This window comes from Diplotaxodon limnothrissa, unplaced genomic scaffold (assembly GCF_057381915.1).
Source record: "Diplotaxodon limnothrissa isolate DT_005_m unplaced genomic scaffold, D_limnothrissa_male_GT1.1 unmapped_scaffold_4, whole genome shotgun sequence".
NCBI lineage: Eukaryota > Metazoa > Chordata > Actinopteri > Cichliformes > Cichlidae > Diplotaxodon > Diplotaxodon limnothrissa.
Window position 1 is genome coordinate 3721200 of NW_028188558.1, and position 20392 is coordinate 3741591.

Sequence of the window (20392 nt, forward strand, 5' to 3'; positions counted from 1 at the left end):
TGACCAGCTTGGAGCAGTTGGTCGTCCAGGTGAGATCCTCGGAGATGTGGACTCCCAGGAACTTGAAGCTGCTCACACGCTCCACAGCCGTCCCCTTAATGTGGATGGGTGGATGTGGGTCAGCATTCCTCCTGTAGTCCACGATGAGCTCCTTGGTCTTCTCGGTGTTAAGCAGCAGGTTGTTTCTGTCGCACCACTCAGCCAGACGATCCACCTCCTCCCTGTAGGCGGCCTCATCGTTGTCACTGATGAGGCCAATCACCGTGGTGTCATCTGCAAACTTAATGATGGTGTTGGAACCATCAGCAGGTCTGCAGTCGTGGGTGAAGAGGGAGTAGAGGAAAGGGCTCATCACACAGCCTTGTGGTACACCGGTGTTCATTGTGATGGTAGATGAGCAGCGGTTATCCAGCCGGACATGTTGGGGGCGGTTGGTCAGGAAGTCCAGTAACCATTTGCAGATGAGGGAACTGATACCCAGGTCTGTCAGTTTCCTGATGAGTTGTGAGGGGTGGATTGTATTGAATGCTGAACTGAAGTCTATAAACAGCATTCTGGCGTAGGTGTTGTTGTTGTCCAGGTGTGAGAGGACAGAGTGCATTGCGATGGAGACTGCATCCTCTGTGCTCCTGTTCCGGCGGTATGCGAATTGGTGGGGGTCCAGGGTGGGGGGGAGACAGGATTTGAAGTGTGCTAGGACCAGTCGCTCTAAGCACTTAGTGATGATGGGGGTGAGTGCTACTGGGCGGTAATCATTGAGGCAAGATGGGTTGGAGTTTTTGGGTATCGGGACGATGGAGGTGGATTTGAAGCTGATGCCTTCCCTCTCCACAGATGACTACCACAGCCTCCTGCAGAAGATTGCAGTACTGGAGACAAAAATTCATCGCTTAGAAGTAAACGTGGAGGTAAATGGACTGTGTGGAAATGAAACAACCTTGCCTTTGATTCAAAACAATGGCGACGAGCAAGCTAGTACACAGCTAAGGAGCACAGATAACATGACCAAGAAAGTAGACTCTGTGCATTATTATAAATCCTCAAGTGATAATCCCCCCTTGGACTGTCTTGGTGCAAAACCAAGACATAAATCATGTCTCCTGGAAGGGGGAGGACGTACCACAGGCAGAGCACAGCGAGCTGAAATCTCTGAAACCGACTGGCCTTCACTTCCTACGAGACAGAGAAGCTCTTCTACCCCTGTAAACGAGAGGAAACAGGACTGGACAACCGTGAATAGGAAGGTTAACAACAAACCTCCAAAACAACTGAATGTGAAACTGCACAACAGATTTGCTCCACTATCAAAGGACCCTGGATCTATATCGGACAACCATCCATCTAAAAGCAGTGAAGTAAGGTCTGAAAATCTGTTGAAAAGTAAAAGACCACAGGGAAAGCTAAAGGCTAGGCCTGAAACTCTGATTGTGGGTGACTCTGCCGTAAAGGATGTACAAAGGATGTGCGGTAAGAACACTAAAGTCCTCTGCTTTATGATATGATATGGTCAACAACCTGAAAGAGAGAATTCTTCAAATTGCAGATGAATATCCAACTGTGACAAACATTGTTCTGCATACAGGGTCAAACGATGTGTCCAAACAACAGTCGGAGGTTCTGAAACGGGACTTTACTAAATACTGTAAACTCTCTGAATGCAGCTGTATTCATCAGTGGACCTGTACCGCCGGTCAGAGAAGGAGACGAGAGATTCAGCAGGTTGTTTACACTGAATAAATGGCTTATATCAGCATGTACTGACCACTCGGTGCATTTTATCAACAACTTTAATATCTTTTGGGAACACAGGCATCTGTTTAAAGCAAATGGATTTAATTTTAACAAGTCAGGGGTGAAACTGTTCACCTCCAACTTGTTTTATTCCATACGTCATCCATCTGTGCTTGGTGCCAAGGCTGAGATAAACGAGGAGTTATCTCATAAAGAGGAACAAACAGTACTCCAAGAACAGACAAAGCCCAGCAGAAACCTTGAGGAGGAGCTCCATCTGCCCCCACCTGGGAAGAGCCTCAGAAAGGAGAGACATCTGAGGCAAGAAGAGGGGTCCCTATTTGCCTCCAACTCTCTCAACAACACCAACGACCAGGACCAGGACCAGGGACCACGATCTTCCCCAGTCCCCCAAACCCCTGACAGGCCATCACCCTCCTCCCCCTCCCTTTCTCCCCCCTCCCCACACCTGAAATTCACTGAGGAGATGATGGAGCGGGTCAATGCTGGGCTCAGATCTACCCCCCGGCCCAATCCCTTTTTGTCCCCCATAAACCCCCCACCAGAGCGGCCAAAGGTTCACCATCGAGCCCCACCCTCAACAGAGAAATCGAAGTCACATTGCCCAGCCTCGCCCCCCTTAGTTCCTCCTTACCACCTTCATGCTCTGTCTCCGCAGTCTGATGTGTGATGTGTGGAGGGTCCGGGCTGCGAGGATTATGGCAGTGGTGACTTTTCCCAGGAGAAGCTGGGACCCTGTTTACTAGAAGGTTTTAAAATCTCTGTACTTTTAGGTGACAGGAGACATGTGGCCTGGTCAAAACACAGAGAGGTGCACTCTAAAAGATCTTTAAACATAGTAAACATACCTTGTGTGCCACAGACTGCTCCCAAACATGAGGGGACAAGTAATGCCTCTAAAACACTTAAGTTGGCTTTATTAAACGTTAGATCTTTAGCTGGGAAAACGTTTTTAATTAATGATTTAATCACTGAGCACAGCCTTGATTTTATGTTTTTAACTGAAACTTGGTTGGACCAAAGTAACAGTGGAGCTGTTCTCATCGAGACGACCCCTCCTAACTACAGTTTTATCAGTGAGGTCAGGGCGAGCAGGAGAGGAGGAGGGGTTGCTGTCTTATTTAATGAATCATTTCAATGTAAGCAGCTATCTCCTGGAAGTTTTCAGTCTTTTGAATATGTGGCTTTACAGCTGAAGGCCCCATCCAAAGTTGTGTTTCTTAATGTTTACAGGCCTCCCAAATACTGCACAGACTTTTTTAATGACCTCAGTGAACTGCTGTCTGTGATCTGTGTTGATTTCGACTGTGTAATTATTGTTGGGGATTTTAACATCCATGTGGACAACCCTCAGGACAAAGGGACTAAAGACCTGAGTAACACTCTGGGCAACTTTGGGCTGACTCAGCATGTAACAGAGGCCACACATAATAGAGGACACACTCTTGACCTACTGATCTCCAAAGGCCTGAGCATTTCAAAGGTTACTGTGTCTGATGTGGGCCTGTCTGATCATTACTGTGTTTTCTTTGAAAGTAAAATCTCAGCCCACACAAATATATCAACAACAGTGATCACAAAACTGTGCATAACTGAACACAGTAGTGCAATTTTTAACCAGGTCTTCCCATTAACACCTGACCTGTCCAGAGGGTCAGTCAATGAGCTCGTCAATAGCTTCAATGCTAACATGTTAAATGTAATGGACACTATTGCTCCCATTAAGGTGAAGGTTATCTCTGGAAGGAAAAAGTCTCCATGGAGAAACTCCACACTGGTGAAAAATGAAAAAAGAGAGTGTAGGAAAGCTGAGCGCAGATGGAGAAAAACAAACCTCCAGGTTCATTATGACATTTATAAAGAGAAACTTCACAATTATAATTTACAACTGAGGAGTGCAAGGAGGTCCTACTTCTCTGACATCATCACTAAAAACAGCCATAATACTCGGGTCTTATTTTCTACAGTAGACAGGCTAACAAACCCTCCTGTGTCAGTGGCAGCTGAACTTCATTCGACCATGGCCTGCAATGACTTTGCCAAATTCTTCACAGAAAAAATCCAAAAAATTAGACAAGCAATTGGTACATCAACAGCAGATCCAGGATATGTACTGTGTCCACCAAAAAACTGTTTAAACACCATGAAACAGTTTCAACCTATTAACAGCAAAAACCTGGAGGACATCTTAGGTCAACTGAACTCCTCCTGCTGCTGTTTAGATGTCCTGCCAACAAGTTTTTTCAAAAAGGTCTCACAGACTTTAGAGTCAGACCTGTTACAGATCGTCAACTTTTCTTTATTATCAGGTGTGTTTCCAGAATCACTAAAAACTGCTGTAATCAAACCTATACTGAAAAAGGACAATCTTGACAAGACACAAATGAACAACTACAGGCCGATCTCAAATCTCCCATTTTTAAGTAAGATCATTGAAAAAGCAGTTTCTCAACAGCTCAGTTACTTCTTAAAACAGAATAACTGCTACGATGCCTTCCAGTCAGGTTTTAGACAGAACCACAGCACTGAAACCGCTCTGACCAAAGTGTTTAATGACATATGTCTGAATACAGACAGTGGAAAAATGTCAGTCTTAGTTTTACTGGATCTCAGTGCAGCATTTGATACAGTTGACCACAACATATTACTCAAACGACTGGAGAACTGGACAGGTCTTTCAGGAACTGTACTAAACTGGTTCAAAACATACTTAGAAAACAGGAAATACTTTGTATCAATAGGTAACTTCACATCTGAGCAGACAAGTATCACATGTGGAGTTCCCCAAGGTTCCATCTTGGGACCCCCTCTGTTTAACATTTACATGCTCCCACTGGCACAGATTATAAACAACAACAAAATAAACTATCACAGCTATGCAGATGACACACAAATATATATCACAATGTCACCAGGAGACCGAGGCCCTGTACAGGCTCTTGGTAAATGCATTGAGGAAATCAATGACTGGTTGTGCCACAATTTTCTCCAGCTAAACAAAAACAAAACTGAGGTAATAGTCTTTGGCGCCAAAGAAAAACGATTACAGGTCACCAGAGAACTTCAATCTATACATCTAAAAACCACAAACCAGGCGAGAAATTTGGGTGTAGTGATGGATGCAGACCTAAACTTAGAAAAACACATTAAGACAATAACAAAGTCAGCTTACTATCACCTCAAGAATATTTCAAGGATAAAAGATCTGATGTCTCAACAGGACCTGGAAAAACTAGTCCATGCATTCATCTTTAGTAGGCTTGATTACTGTAACAGCATCTTTACAGGTCTACCTAAAAAATCAGTCAGACAACTACAGCTCATTCAGAACTCTGCTGCTCGAGTCCTCACTAAGACCAAAAAAGTGGACCACATCAGTCCAGCTCTGAGGTCTTTACACTGGCTGCCTGTCCGTCAGAGGATAGACTTTAAAGTTCTGATGCTGGTCTATAAAGCCCTGAATGGTTTAGGACCAAAATACATCAATGACCTCCTGACCCAGTATGAACCTTCCAGATCCCTTAGGTCATCTGGATCCGGTCTTTTATCAGTTCCCAGAGTCAGAACCAGACACGGAGAAGGTGCATTCAGCTTTTATGCTCCTTATATCTGGAACAAACTCCCAGAAAGCCTCAGATCAGCTGAAACACTCAGTTTATTTAAATCCAGGTTGAAGACTCACCTGTTCTCAGCTGCATTTGAATAAAGCACCAAATCCACACTTTTAAGCTTAAATTTCAAAACTTACATTAACTACTGATTTTATCTACTGTTCTGATTTTATCTGTTTTGATTTTATATACTGTTTTGTTTGTTTGTTTGTTTGTTAATTAGTTAGTTAGTTTATTTGCTTGTTTTAATCAATTTTAAATCATGCTTTTTATTTGTTTTTGTTTCTACTGTCTCTGTAAAGCACTTTGAATCACCTTGCTGTTGAATTGTGCTATACAAATAAATTTGCCTTGCCTTGCCTTGCCTTGCCTTAACAAGCTTTTAATCTCGTAAACAACAAATTTTATTCAACTGTGGTGCTCTGTGCTTCTTTTGGGTGCCCCTCTCTGGTGGTTCCATTCGGTCCGGTGCTCCCTGGAGTCTCGCCACCCCTGTGGTCGCTGTGGTCCCAAAATCTCCTGCAAAGGAAACAAAACACCTTTCCCTACTACGCCTCCCTAACTTATTATGTTCATCAATTGTTCTCTTCATTATACAAAATTAGTTCAACCTATCATGTTTGGGACTCTCTAATCAAAAGGATTAACCTAACTATGTATATAAGGGTGTTAGCATCTATCCATCGGCCCTCAAGGTCATCCCTACAATATCTCAATTCAGTCATTCATGCTGAACCAGGTTTTTGACTTTTATTTATATATATTCTTCAATGTTACTCATCTCAGTAAAGAACATTTTAACACCTTTAACACACTTACAGCGCCGCTTTCACGTCCCTCCAGGTGTTTCCTGTTGCTCGCTCTCTTCTCCTCTTATCTGATTATCAACATCCTGTACACAAAACCATTGCTTCTGCAAGTGCGAAAGTTTCCAAGCAGAATGTGCCTTACCTCTGACCTACAAGTCACAGTACATGTTATCTGTCTCTGCAAGCATCTTCATTGACCTTTACACCCTGTCACCTTTCCCAATAGATCAGAAGAAATTCATTATAACCGCTTATTCTACTAAAAGATCAAAGAGAAAACTAACATTTTTAATCAAATAAGTTTAGGCATAAAAGCAATCACTTATGTGTAAGTTTTATCATAGCTAAATTATCAAACACCCAGAAAGTCCTAACATGATCATAAAGCCCCTTATTTCAAATTAAACCCAAAATCACCCCTTCTTGACACACCTTATGTGTCAAATAAGCTAAAACCAACTACTAAAACTAAAAATACTGAAAATACTTCACCACCTCTTATAAAATTGAAAAGAAAAGCTTAGTCACGTTATTTCTCTAAAACCCTCAGCAATTCTCTTCTCGGGTACATTTGCTCCGGGTTTCCAAACCTGTGTTTAGGAATAAAATCAGTGAAATCATCATGTTAAATCTTTTAAACTCCTGGCTCCATTCAGAGCTGCCTAGAAACAACACCTGTGTGTTAACTCTAACTTCATTTTAAAACTCATATTTCCCACTTGTAATACCTGTGTTATAAAAAAAAATTAGGCCAGAACAGTTATCAGTAATTGACTTCTACAGTGGCCTATTTTCTTAATGGCATGAGTTATATCAAAAATTGTCTCCCCCTTAGCATTTGGCATTTTCCAAACAATATAATCTAGTGCCATAATCTAAACCCAGTCAATAAAACCGAATTTTCTTAAAGTAAACATCAGCATCCCCAGAATTAAGTCTTCCGCTCCTCCTGCTCATGGCAAAAGCAAAACAAAGCAAAGCAGAGCAAAGCATCCCCTTTCTATTGCCAGGGCGGTGAATTGTTTGTCAACATTTATTCATCCTACTCTTGGTCCAGTCACACACATTCACACCAGATATTGCTGATAGTGGAGACTCCCGCGCAAATAATCAGATTCTCCACCCTCAGCAACATGAGCTCATTCATTTGTTTTATTTTGTTTTGTTTATTATTTCTTTTTCTTTTTTTTTAGGAAAATAGTTCTTTATGCTCTTTTACTGGATCAAATCGCTACAATCCTTTTAGACAGGGACTTACAACCTGATCAGGTTCCCGCAGGTAGCCTTTTCCTCAGCCCATTGTAATCTGGAAAAGCCCACCTTATATTTTTTCTCCTGGAAATTTTTTACAGCGCTGTTATTTCACTCTTGCAGGCCCGCTTACAACAAAAATTAGAAAAAGAGAGCTGATTATCAGCTCATCAAAACACAAAACGGCCTGCTTGGAGTTCTCAACAGTGGATGTTTTTGCTAAGGCGGACCTCCAGCTTAATGCACAGTCTCCTCGCATGGGCTTCATCAGGACGCCGTGTCTGAAAACAGTTTTTCCAGACCATGTGAGTGACCGTCCTATTGTCCCACGGATTATACTAAACGGTAAAAAACCCCGAGGAGTATGCAGTGCGAACCTACACCAAGCCCCTCAGGGTGTAAACAGTGACACTCCAGCACCGCCGATTAACATGGCTCTATTAAACTGCCGCTCGATCTCAAATAAGGCATTTGTTCTCAACGACCTTTTCATTAGGAATAACCTGGACTTTATGTTCCTAACTGAAACTTGGCAGCGGAATATGGAATTTGTCCATTTCAAAGAACTGTGTCCAGCAGACTGTAAGTGCTTAACCACACCGCGTCTCTCAGGACGTGGTGGTGGGTTGGCAGTTATTTCTAGAAACTCCTTTTTTTGTCGGCTGGTAAAGACCCCCTCCTTTAACTCCTTTGAAATCCAGATGATGAAGATCAATAGGACTCATCCCTTCTATGTGATTTTAATCTATAGGCCACCAGGACTAGCTAGGAGTTTCTTAGTGGAGTTTGGGGATTTTCTATCCTCCACCATTAAGCTGGAAAAAATTCTTCTGCTGGGGGATTTCAATCTTCATGTTGACGACAGTTCATGTCACGCCGCTTCGGATTTTCTTACTCTCTTAGACTCTTTTAACCTTGTCCAACATGTGACTGGGCCAACACACAGTGGTGGCCACACCCTGGACCTGATATTATCACTGGGTCTGGATATCGGCCCAGTTCATTGCAGAGACATTTTTATTAGTGATCATAAATACCTTTTATTTGATCTTTCTTCTACTTATGACACTCTACCCTCTGTTTATGAGAAGCGTTCACGATTAATCAGCGACTCAGCGGTAGAAGAATTTAGGGAATTGTTTGTTAACAATTTATCTGAAACAGACGATATAGATCAGCAGATGACCTCCTTCAATTCACAATGTCAAAAAATTCTAGATAAAGTGGCTCCTCTTAAAATCAGGAAAGGCAGTACTGTCAAACGCCCACCCTGGTTTACAGAAGCTATCCGCAGCTTTAGGCGAATATGCCGTAAAACCGAGCGCCTGTGGAAAATCACAAAACTCGAGGTTCACAAGCTTCACTTAAAAGAACTATTATCTACCTTTAATGACATGGTGTCAGATTCAAGAGCCACCTACTTCTCTCAACTACTTGCAGTAGGAAAAAGAAACCCGAAAATTGTCTTTGATACAGTGAGTAGCTTTGTCTCCCCCCCAACGCCATGTACACCCGTCTCTTCAGATAAGGACTGCAGTGAATTTTTAAAATTTTTCCAAGATAAGATTAGTTGCCTAAGACATAACATAACTCCCTCAGGAAACCCCACCAACCATGATCGTCCACACCCCATAATTATGGAATCTTTCCTCCCAGTTTCTTTAGAGGATTTATTGGAAACACTGACTCAATTGAATCCTTCAACGAGTTTAGCTGATGTCTTACCTACTCGTTTATTCTGTAAAGTTTTTGAGACCATCGGGCCCTCTGTGGTCACGCTGATAAACCATTCATTGCTATCTGGCTCTGTCCCCAGGTGCTTTAAACAGGGGGTTATTCAACCTCTGCTGAAAAAGCCTAACCTGGATCCAACACTTCAGTCAAGCTACAGGCCCATTTCAAAACTTCCTTTTATCTCAAAAATCCTAGAAAAAGTTGTTTGGCTACAAGTAAAGAAAGCGCTGGAGAAGCATAACATTCTTGATAAATTTCAATCGGGTTTCAGAAAATTACACTCTACAGAAACAGCTCTGCTGAAAGTCACAAATGACCTCTTGATGGCTGCAGACAGGGGTGATTGCTCAGTCCTGGTTCTTCTGGACCTTAGCTCAGCTTTTGATACCGTTGACCATCAGATCTTAATCGATCGCTTAAACTGCACGGTAGGGATATCAGGATCTGTTCTAAAGTGGTTCACCTCATTTCTGGAAGATAGGACGCTTCTAGTTTCAGTGGGAAACCTCCAATCAGACGTGGCTAAGCTTCTATGTGGAGTTCCACAAGGTTCGGTTCTAAGCCCCCTATTATTTTCACTATATATTCTTCCCTTAGGCCGGATCATTAGCGGTTTCAAAAATATTTCCTATCATTTATATGCGGACGACATCCAACTATACATTTCTTTTAAATCCTGGGAATTAGACAAGCTATCCACTCTTATGGACTGTCTTAAGGAAATCAATCTTTGGATGACAAACAATTTTCTGCAGTTGAACGCAGACAAGACCGAGTGCTTAATCCTAGCCCCGGAGAATATCAAGCCACAGATTAGTCAACATCTGGGTGCTTTTTCATCGTCGATAAAAGCCACTGCCCGGAATCTTGGGATAATTTTCGACCAATCTTTGTCCTTTGATGTCCATGTTAAATCCGTGACCCGCTCTTGCTTTTTTCACTTAAGAAATATTGCCAAACTCAGGACTATTGTCTCCACAACCGAACTGGAGATGCTTGTCCACGCCTTTATCTCCTCCCGGCTGGATTATTGTAATGCACTCTTTTCCTGCGTATCTAAGGCCTCACTAAATCGGCTCCAAGCGGTTCAGAATGCTGCAGCAAGGCTTTTGACCCATAGCAATAAATTTTCCCATATCACTCCTATACTAAAATCCCTGCATTGGCTTCCGGTTGAGTATAGATATAAGTTCAAAATCCTCACCTTTACGTTTATGTCTCTACAAGGTGGGGCCCCCATCTATATCTCGGAGCTTCTCCAGCTCTATTCTCCAAAGCGAACTCTTAGATCCACTGATAGCGGTCGTCTATCTATCCCACGGACTCGTCTGAAAACAAAGGGGGATCACGCATTTCAAACCCTGGCTCCTATACTGTGGAATGGTTTACCCCCCCCACTACGCACCATCGACACGATGGCTTCTTTCAAAAAACAGCTTAAAACTCATCTGTTTAGACAGGCATTTGGGAAATGTTAATGCGTAACATGTTGTTTTATTTTATATTTATATTGTACTATTGCTTTTTTTTTTTGATATGCTTTTATACTTTCTTTATGTTGCTATATTGTTTGTTTGACATGTTTTCTTGTGAAGCACTTTGTAACAGCGTTTTGTCTTAAAAAAGTGCTATATAAATAAATTTTACTTACTTACTTACTAAAACATAATCACCTGACAGGTTTTCTCTAAGTGCACTGTTACAAAAATAATGGGCCCCCTTAGACATGTCCAAGTTTAATAAAACTCCCTCTATTAAAATAAGAAAACTACCCAAACCTAACCGACCGAATCAACCCATCACTCAAACAACAACCTCAAAAATCTTAAACACAGAAAATTTTGCTTATTAATCTATCCATATGTTGTGGGGATTAGAACTAGGGCCACAAAGGTTTTGCCCTATTTTTGGTTTAATTAATACTTATATAGTCTGAAATCAGACTTAAATCACTCCCTTGCCTCCACCAGTGTGTGAATGTGACAGTGAATGAATAATGGAAAAGCGCTTTGGGTTCCGTGAAAAGCACTATAAAAAATCCAGTGCATTATTATTACATGCTGCTGCTGGAGTCTTCAGTGTTATAGGTCAGTTGCACTGTCTTTTTGCCTGCTGTTAATTCTTCAAGTATACAGTGTTCTGTCTGTCTTCTGTCTTCATCAGGAGATTGACTGTCCTTTAAGCTTCTTCTCAGGATAAGGCCATAATGAGAGGTGAAGGTGTCAAATTTTGAGCCAAAGCCTGGCCTGTTTTCATCCCAGTTCTGTTAATCTATCATTTTGCCGCTGTACTCATGTTTTCAAGTTGAGAAGAGTCCACCTGTATTAACTGTCACGGCTGGGGCAGCAGTCGTGTTGTGGAATGTGCTCAGGCAGCGACAGCCGGGTGCAGTCCTCAGCTGGGTTCTAAGCCTTCAGGGGTCCAGAGTGGTCTGAGGGTTGAAACCCAGCCTCTGGGGAAGCCCTGGAGTGCGTCACAGTCTCTGAAATGGCCAGCTTCTGAGGACTGGTTACAATATCGTGCGGTTTGTCTCTCTGCTTAGGATTAGAGGTTGTAGAACAGTTCTTTATGGGTTGAATAGACTTGCTGCACCGGATGAGTTGGTGAAGATGATGGCTGAATAGGTGGCTGAGCTGATGATAAGGCTGATGATTCCTCTACCAACTGGGCTAAGGACTGTAACATAGTTTGTAGTAAGTCTGGCTGTGACTGTAACTGAGCTATGGGTAGTGAGGCAGAATGTGATGGAGGTGACGGCTGAGCTTCTGGCTGGGCAGCTAACTGAAAAAACACAGCCCCGGTATCAACAGTCACGAGGTATGGCAAAACAGAAACAGTCTCCTTTCCATCACCACAGCCGGCAGTTTTGAAGTCCCAACATCCGGCTGTGGGGTGACGGGCCGACGGCGCGAACGTCGCTTCCTTCTTGGAGATTGCTCCGACCGGCCGGGTAATTTCACATCCGGCGGGCCGGGCCGCAGATCCTCCGTCGAGCTGAGCAGGTGAGCGGTAGCAGCTGGGGGGTGGAGGTGAAGCTCGTGGAGGATAAAATCCTGCACGAGCGGGTGAAGAGAGTCCAGTAGCCAGGGGTGAATAAAGATTAATTGCTGTAGCCTGGCTTCCACAGCGCGGTGAAATCCCTCTCCCTCATGTTCGAGCCACAGGTTAACCAACCTCGAAACAGAGTCAGTTAGTTCCTCCTGGAGCTCCTTGGAAGGTGCGGATGCCGCTGGGTCCATGTTTTGGTCGGCTCGTACTGTCACGGCTAGGGCAGCAGTTGTGTTGTGGAATGAAAGGAGGACCCAAAGTGCAGGCAGCCGACTGATGATATGAGTGAGAGTTTATTTACAGGTGGCAGTGGCAGGAACAGACAACGAAGCATGAGAAATACTAACGGAAACGTAAACTGGGAGAAACTAAAGAGCAAACTTGAAATCCTCAGGAAACGGGGAGAGATGCAGAGAGATGCAGACAAGCCGACAACGAGCACAGACTGACACCCACTAAATATACACACACAAGGTAATCGGGTAATGACACACAGGAGGGAAGAACAGCTCAACCTAATACACATGATGACTGAAGGACACAAGCTGAACACAATGACAACAGACACAGACCTTCAGAATAGCACAGGAAATCCAGAACACGAACCTTCAAAGTAAAAACAGGAAACACACAGACTGATTTACAACACAAACACGGGGACATAAACAGAGCACCGAGGACAGACACAGGTAGGGCTGATAGAACACTAAACTTCAGGTTCAACCCTAAACAGATACAAAATCAGAATAAACACAAGGCACAAAATGAACTTCAAGGAAACACAAAAGGCTGGGTCAAAATGACCCAGGATCATGACATTAACACACTAAAACATTTAATTAATATCATTTTTATTACGTTTTCTTAAGACATTCCTTCCTAAGTCTCTCTCTCTCTGGTCCCACACTACACACATCAGCCAGTGTCCTTTTATGGGCATGCAAAGTTATCCACTTCCTGCCACACACACACACAGCCACACACATTCATATTTTTCATCTGTTTCTCCAGCCTAATCAAACTCTTTTTTGTATTTACAGTCTATAAACCCTCTGTAATTCTGCTAAATGTTTATATATATAAAAAAAAAATACTCTCAGTACACGCATACACACATTTAAATATACTAAGCTCTTTGGATTTGCAAGCATTCACATCACAATCTTCAGCGTGCTCAGCAGAGCTCTTTCAGACATCAGGACGATTAACAGTTTTCCACACATATCACCATTCTTTCAGCTCAGTTTTGTAGCATCATTCACGCAATACTTTCATCAGCATTTTACACACTTCGCTGAACTTCGTCGTCTCACACACACTTTTCTCTCAAAACAATGTGCACCTTTAATCATTCATCCCAATAACAATTTTACACTTCATTTATACATTCACACATTTATATATCTAACAAAAGACTGCCACTAACTGCCAAGATAAATTATTTCCATTACCATATCACAACTTCACTTCATCTTCCTCTAGTACTTGTCATCCTACCATTTCGACTAATTTAAAAACATCTAAGCCCAGGTTCGCCCACCTTGCTGGTCAATTGTAGCCGTTATCTGTCCGGGTCTATAAGCGCTTCCCACAGCTCGACAGGAAGCGTATAAACTTAAGCCTTAAAGCTTTACTTAAGGCTCACCTGTCGGCCACGTTGAATGGTCACGCCCGGGGCCCCGCCCCTGTCGGTCAAAAAGCACGGTAAGGATTTTTAACGGGTACCCGAAGTCCCACGGGCACCACCTGAACTAATCTGGACGTCGCCAGGCCTGGTGACGCATCCGCCACCAGGAGTCGCTGTGACATGCTAAGCAACCACGCTCCTAGGAATCGCCGTTCCCGTCCTAAGTAATTTAAATAATTCTAGAAGCATCACTGCGGACTCTAACCGCCAATTTATTATCTGATGCTCAGGTCAAATGTATAATCAATGTGGGAATAAAATTCCCTGACCAAATGTACTAATCTAATCTCTTTTCTTGGCTGACGTAACACACACATAACACACCAACTTCAAACATAGGTCACAACAACTTTTAACTTCACCCTAAAATTAATCACAGTAAATTTTGTCAAATATCCCCAAACTTTACTTTTATTTATTTTTAATTACCCAAAATTATCATGGACATGTCACCTGAAATCTACTTAACAGATTTTATAATTTAGTTTAATTTCCACTACTGAGCCAATTTAACGGTAACAATCCTAAATTCGGCGAACAAATAATTTAGAATTCATCCAATATGCACAATTTCGCTTTTCCTTTGAACAGGCTTGTGCCTACCTTTAAATCTTTTAGACCGGTCTGTTGTCTGCCTCTTATCAGATCGTACCTTAAGCTCCAAATTAGTCCCCTCAGCCGCAAAAGAATCTGGGTCACTGGCACCAAGTATTAAATCCCAGTTCTTTTGTATTCTTTACGGCCAAAAAAGACACGGCTCAAAGTGGTCTTTTACTTAAAAATGATCTTTAATTTTACATATCCCGGAATATGGAGACTGAGCACACCCAGAGAAGCTCAAATCTGAAATCATTAGAAGCCAGCATTGTTATATATATTGTTCCACTGCACGTCATGCACTTAGTTTCGATACAAACAACTCCTTCTACTCAGTTCCTCTTTTCTGTGTCTGATTTATTAACATCCCTGTGCACTAAAACTTCCTGTGCAGTTTGCAATAACTTCCCCTTTTTGAGGTCTGTTGCCAGGGCAACCTGTCACCCTTCGTCTGAATTTAGTTTCACTCTGTCTGCTCCTAATATACTACATGTTAGGTATTTTAGTACCATGGGAGCATTTACTGGATATTGTTTTATAGTGACATTATGCAGGAAAACTCTGTCATTCAATAAGGCCCCTTTGTTTTAGTTATTTTTCTCTTTGACCCAAGAATTGATGTGTGAGAATCACAGGCTGGTACAAGGTTGAAATACCACAGAGATCACTCCCTCAGCTACATTAGTTTCTTAATCTTTTAGACGCCTGTTGAAGGCCAAATGGTTTGTTTCAGATTTCACTAATGAAAGAACTCTTTGTTTTGTGCCTTGAAAATATGTCGCTGAGATAATCACAATTGTAGCTGAACTGATAAACTACACAAAGGATGCTTCTTCACCCAAGGGCAGGAAGACGCTCCCTTATCTTGGTCTGTACTGGTTTAAACTGATAATCTGCTGTCTCATGAATTTTACCCTCTATATAAACTGTTGTACTTGTGAATAAAGTTGAGTCAATTTGGGAAGACAACCTGAAGCAGTCTCTGTTTTCTTGTTCTCCCAAGCTGCTCCCGAGCTCGTACTAACACGCTGAATGGCATGCTTGAATATTACTTGAGAATATATTTGACTGTGTTACAGACTAAGGGACATTCTCTGCTGATAGGTGAAGGTACATTCTCTGCTGATAGACGTCCACGCCTCGAAGGAAGTCGATCCACGGATTAGGCCTTGGAAACCGTTTCCTTCACTACAAAAACATGAAGTTCCTGTCTGCCTGTGACCTGGTCAAGTCTGGGCCTCTCATAAAACAATATAATCCGCAAATAAACATTAAATATATATACCGTAATTGTCGGGCTATAAGCCGCTACTTTTTGCACAAGCTTTGAACCCTGCGGCTTTTAGTCAGGTGCGGCTTTTCTATGGATTGTCCCTGATTTTTGTCATATCGCAAGACGATTTGTTTTGTTTGTTCCGCTGTTGTACGGCACTACGTTGCCTGGCGGAAGGGCATGTGATCAGACACACAGTATCGGGGTTCAAGAGTGGTATGTTGGTCACGTGTCCATCCGCCAGGCAACATAGTGCCGTACAAGTAGCGCGAAAAACAAACTTCAAAGTAGCGCTACGCGTTCAGCGGGAGTCGTGGATGATGTGCGGCGATAAACTTGCGAAAAGCAAGTTATGCTCAACTCCACCGGTGGAATCTGACAGTGTGGAAAAGTGTGAAAACATCCACGATCACCAACGGATTTCGAAGGGCTGGACTGCTGCATGATGGAGAGGAGGACACCGCCACGGCCCTTCTGAGGGTGTTCGACTCTGACAACGAGGATTTCTTTGGTTTTGAAAGTGACAACGAAGGAAAGAAGCTGAGAGTGGATGATGAAGCCACCCTGAGCCTGTTCGTTTCCGACACTGGAGGAGAGGACTTTGGTGGTTTTAGTGCAGGAAGAAGAGAAAGATGGTGAATGACTGACTTTTCTTCTTGTTAAAGCCGTGTGACTGCACCTGAGCCTAAAAGGTAGGCCGGATCTATTGTTCTGGTGTGCTGTAGGTTATTGTTATGTACTACATTTGTTACTCGTTTATGAAGCACAGTACATGTTTCGTACTTGTAATTACCGCTACTTGTACATATACCTAAAAGGTTATGCAAATATGTACCCATAACTTGTTTTTCAAAATATTAATAAAAGGGGTGTGTCTCCAAACAGCCATCTCTTTCCTGACAATTCCCTTTGTGCATATTCTCTTACATATGATAAGATGATAAGTCAACATTGAAACACCTGCAGCCTTTAGTCAGGCGCGGCTAATGTATGTACAAAACAGGATTTTCCCCTGATTTTAGCTTGTGCAGCTAATATTCAGGTGCGCTTTGTAGTCCGGGAAATACGGTATATATATATATTAACCTCCTAAGACCCGAACTCTTCCACGACATGCATTTTTAATTTCTCTTTGATATTTGGGCATATTGGGGCCCAATGAATGTAAAAACAAAGAATTAACAGATTTTTTTTTTACCTTATTTTTGTTTTTAAGAAAAATAAGAGCCACATATGAGGATATTCGTTTAAATCTTTGATAGAACAGCAGCAGTATAATGTCCTTGTAAGCGGATATCAGGCCCATGTAGAGCAAAATTGAGTATTTTGGTCTAAATAACCCAAAATGTGATGTTCACATATGTGGACGGCAGGTCCTAGGAGGTTAAATACATGACAAACGCCAGTGCAGTGGTGTTACTTCCAAATAGGGAGGCAGAAAGCCTGGATTGTCGTTTCAAAACTGAGCCAAAACGTAATGGATAAACCTATTTCCAATAATGTTTGGCGATCATAAGACAATGTAGGGCTGACATGTTGCAAAAAATAACTAAAAGGAATAAAATAAAACAAATAAAAGAGAGCGATAGACAGCGTGCCAAACACACAGGAACCATCTTCAAAGTCAAAGTCAGGTTGCCTAGCCCCCCAAGTTGTACCCCATATACTGTCCCTTCCTCCATCCAACCCCACAATTCTTCGGGTTGGCCATGAGCCCCGCCTACCTCAGGGACTCTGGTACCGCGGCCACCCACTCCACATGCTCCGCCTAGGTGTCACTGTGGATGATCACGTCATCCAGGTAGGCGGCAGCATACGCAGTGGTCGGACGCAGTACTCGGCCCATGAGGCGCTGAAAGGGGGCCGGCGCTCTGAACAAGCCGAACGGAAGTGCAATGAATTGGTACAAACCGTACGGAGTGGGGAAGATGTTTTTTTTTCCTTGGACTCTACAGACAAGGGAATCTGCCAGTAGCCCTTGGGCTACGTTCACACTGCAGGCGAAAACGCATCAAATCCGATTTTTTTGACCCTATGCGACCCATATCCGATCATGGTATGACAGTGTGAACAGCACAAATCCGATATTTTCAAATCTGATCTGGGTCACTTTCGTATGTGGTACTGAATCCGATACATATCTGATGTTTTAGAATGCGACTGCTGTTTGAACGGTCATGTCGCATTAAATCTGTCTTTTACGTCACTGACACAAGACAGACGCCAATTATCAGCGCCGGGGAAGCGCCTGAGAAGACGTCGTGAACGCTTCCTGGCCATCCAGTGTAGATGTCAGTGAAACTGTTGGGAAGACAACGTGAACATTTTATTTGTTCTGTATAATCTGCAGATTCTGACAGAAATCTGCAGCTATCCTTTGAAGCAGCGCTCCTCTAAAACAGCAATAAGGATCATTATTAGGTTATTTACATTATTATGTAAATAACAAAAAAACTTAAAGCAAAAATTGGGAAACGTAAAGTCCGAAGTCTTTATATTAAGGGCCATCAGTCAAACAATAGTGTTTGCTCTGGGTCTAAACAGAGCGCGTTGTGTGTGAGGTCTTCTTTTGCGCATGCGGGCCGCTGTGAGCGTTCACACTAGAGCGCGTTTGCTGTCGCATTTTATTTGTAGTGTGAACGAGCAGACACAAAAAATCGGATTTAATCAAAAAATCGTAATTGAGCATTAAGACCTGCAGTGTGAACGTAGCCTTTGTTAAATCTAGTGAGTGAAAAAACGGGCCATGCCTAACCAGTCCAGGAGCTCGTTTACCCAGGGCATGGGATAAGCATCAAAGTGTGACACGTCATTAACCTTGCGATAGTTGACAAAGAACCGTATAGAGCCATGTTTCTTCACCACAAGAACCAGGGTCTGTGCAACTCTTCTATTACTCACAAGTTCAGCCTTTAATTAAATACCCACTGAAAAGTTTGCCTTTTATGTTCAGGGAGCCTGTAAGGCCTAGAACGCACCATCACGCCAGGCTGCGTTTCAAAATGATGTTCAATGAGCGACGTGCGGCCGGGCAGGGGGAAGAATACATCTGCAAAGTGCTGTTGCAACGAGGCAATGCTGCTCTCTGGGCCTATTTGAGATGGCCATCACAAGTGAGGGAGGCGGGAATGATGTAATTTGGCACCTCCGGCCCCAACTCATCTCTTTTCTTCACCAGCCTCACCAGAGAAGCGGTTTCAGCCTCGCTCAGAGTAGAGCCGCTGCTCCTCCACATCGAAAGGAGCCAGCTGAGGTGGTTCGGGCATCTGACAAGGATGCCTCCTGGGCGAGGTGTTCCGGGCATGTCCCACTGGGAGGAGGCCCCGGGGCAGACCCAGGACACGCTAGAGAGATTATATCTCTCGGCTGGCCTGGGGTGCTACTCATTTTCAATTGTGATTTGTGTAAGCATGTTGGAAATCTCTCTGCACTTCTACGTCATCCTGCAATATATCAATTCAGACAATTAGGCTGAACGAAGCTCTCGACCCTCAAAAGACGGAGTGCCAACTCATATGAGCACAATCACAGTGTGTATATAAGAATAAGAATAATTAAAAAAGTTTTATTAAATCATTTACTGAACAATATAATGATTTTCAACCCTTGCACAATCCTGACTGACTGCAGGAATAGCAAAACCACCTGAAAACATTTTAACAGGTAGTTCAGTCTTGTTAACATGTGTCTGTGTCTTTTCCTTCTTCTCTGCTTAGGAGGTAACAACTCTGCTCCCCCTGAAGATGTGACTTATGCTGATGTCAGAATCAGAAAGATGGCCAGCACAAAAGGTAAGCTGTAAGAGTAGGTAGGTTATTGTTTATGAGTTTACTACCACAATATTGGCACTTGTTTAATGCTACAAAAACAGCTCATTATACCAAAAATTATTAAATGTAACTATGATATATATTGGTTTGGGTGTAAGCACCTAGTAGTCTTGTTAAGTAGTCTTGTTCAGACAGCAGTCAGAGTCAGATGTCCTAGCAATCTTATCCTCAGCTTCCAAAACTGGCTTATGATCCATAGCATGTCATCAGTTTGGTGGGGAATTTAATTTATTAAACCCCCCAAAATATGACTATCCAGAGTTGGGACCAGGAAGCAGAGTTGCACTGCTACATACAGTGGGGCAAAAAAGTATTTAGTCAGCCACCGATTGTGCAAGTTCCCCCACTTAAAATGATGACAGAGGTCAGTAATTTGCACCAGAGGTACACTTCAACTGTGAGAGACAGAATGTGAAAAAAAAATCCATGAATTCACATGGTAGGATTTGTAAAGAATTTATTCGTAAATTAGGGTGGAAAATAAGTATTTGGTCACCTCAAACAAGGAAAATCTCTGGCTCTCACAGACCTGTAATGTCTTCTGTAAGAAGCTTTTCTGTCCCCCACTCGTTACCTGTATGAATGGCACCTGTTTGAACTCATCATCTGTATAAAAGACACCTGTCCACAGCCTCAAACAGTCAGACTCCAAACTCCGCCATGGCCAAGACCAAAGAGCTTTCGAAGGACACCAGGAAAAGTATTGTAGACCTGCACCAGACTGGGAAGAGTGAATCTACAATAGGCAAGCAGCTTGGTGTGAAAAAATCAACTGTGGGAGCAATCATCAGAAAATGGAA

The 20392-nt window shown here is 42.8% G+C and overlaps 1 pseudogene; it reads left to right on the forward strand.

Annotated features, from left to right (window-relative positions):
- The first annotated feature begins 1460 nt into the window (after positions 1 to 1460).
- Positions 1461 to 2422, forward strand: LOC146606907 (uncharacterized; annotated as a pseudogene).
- Positions 2423 to 20392: the final 17970 nt, after the last annotated feature.